This window comes from Kogia breviceps, chromosome 12 (genome assembly GCF_026419965.1).
Source record: "Kogia breviceps isolate mKogBre1 chromosome 12, mKogBre1 haplotype 1, whole genome shotgun sequence".
NCBI classification, from domain to species: domain Eukaryota; kingdom Metazoa; phylum Chordata; class Mammalia; order Artiodactyla; family Physeteridae; genus Kogia; species Kogia breviceps.
Genome location: NC_081321.1, coordinates 75360974 through 75362649, shown reverse-complemented (window position 1 = coordinate 75362649; position 1676 = coordinate 75360974). Strand labels below are relative to the sequence as shown.

The window sequence follows — 1676 nt, the reverse complement described above, 5'->3', positions numbered from 1 at the left end:
AGACCAGAATGACAAAATGGGGACATTTCCATTTTTCTTCAAATATCTTCTGACACCAGTATTCATTCTTGTAAACTGAGGGAAGTGATAGTATGTTGAGATTATTTCCCAGTTTGTCTTTTTTTCTGTCCTTCAGAGGTCTTCACACACAGCCCCATATTCATTTTCAGAAGCAGCATAAGCCCAGGGCTTCCTCACTCTAATTCCCTACACTAAACACTTTATATAACATTCAATCCTAATGGTAACACTGCAAGGTAGATATTACAGCAGGGTTAGATAAATGTTTTCTGTAAAGGGCCACAGATTAATTAGGCTCTGTGGGCCATGCAGACCCTATTGTAACTTTCTGTCTGGTCACAAGAAAGCAACACAGAAAGCAGACCATACGTAAACAAATGAGCGTGGCCATCTTCCAACAAATCTTTATGGATCACGAACTTTAAATTTCATACTATGTTTGTATGTCACGAAACATTCTTCTTCCTTTGATTTTAATACTTAAAGATTAAAAAAATTAGCTTGCAAGTTGAGCCAAAACAGATGGCAAGCCACATTTGTCCAGAGGTCCTAGTTTGCTGATCCCTGTAATGTACAGACTAGGAAACTGGGTTCAAAGAGGTCACAAAACCTCCCCAAAGTGACACTACCAGTGAGTGGGGGAGCCCAGACTCAAAAGTGGGTACCTCTGATTCTCTCATTTTTTTTTTTTTTTTAATATGGAACGCTTCACGAATTTGTGTGTCATCCTTGCACAGGGGCCATGCTAATCTTCTCTGTATCGCTCCAATTTTAGTATATGTGCTGCCAAAGCGAGCACTCTGATTCTTAACTCATGTGGTATATTGCCTCTTAGACAGTGATCTTAACTCTTATCTTAAATTTTAAAACTCTAGTTTAAATAAACTAGAAATTCAGATCACTTTTGTTTAGCCTGGAAACCTGACCACTGCTTACAACATTTTATATATATATATATGAATGAAAAGATAGTTCCATTTCTAAGTCACATCATTACTTTGGGATTATTCTCTGCTCTAGGGACTACCTATAGGAGGTTCATATGCACTTACATATGAAAATATTTGTTCCTTTCTTCTACAAGCATTTAAACAATAGTGTTATAATTTAATATATGATGATTAATTTGCACCAATGTGTAAACAGATGCATATTCAGGTAAAATTCAGTTTCCCTTGTGATCTATCCACAGTGCCAACAATTGCAAGACCCCTGCCCTCCACTCCCCCACCTCCCAGTTGGGGATAGAAAGAGGTTGGCTCACTAGCCAAACTGGAGACCGGATTTCTCCTGGGTAATTCGGGATGATCATAATATTTGCACAAAGCTCTGCTCTGCCTCATGTTAGTATAACTATAACTATATAGTTGACTGAGCATCTGGGACAGTGCAGGATACAAAAAGATTTTCCCAGCCTTGAAAAAAAACAAGTCATGTACAAATGCTTATGTTTATATCTCCTCTCCCCGATGTTTTCACCCCTCAAAATCTTTGCTCTCTGGGGGAGATTTGGGTCCAGTCTGTTTGTTGAGGGTCTACTTATTATCTTGAGCTCTAAAACTGTATCCTTTTATATTTTAATTCAAAAGGGAGCATTGTCCCAAATCATCCATTATTTTCAACGAGGGCAAAATAATACAAGCTGTCAAGAACCC

The 1676-nt window shown here is 38.2% G+C and overlaps 1 non-coding gene across 1 annotated transcript; it reads right to left on the bottom strand.

Annotated features, from left to right (window-relative positions):
• Positions 1-713: 713 nt before the first annotated feature.
• LOC131767558 (U6 spliceosomal RNA) lies at positions 714-820 on the bottom strand. Its single transcript, XR_009338762.1, has one exon. It is a non-coding gene; the product is annotated as a U6 spliceosomal RNA (small nuclear RNA).
• Positions 821-1676: the final 856 nt, after the last annotated feature.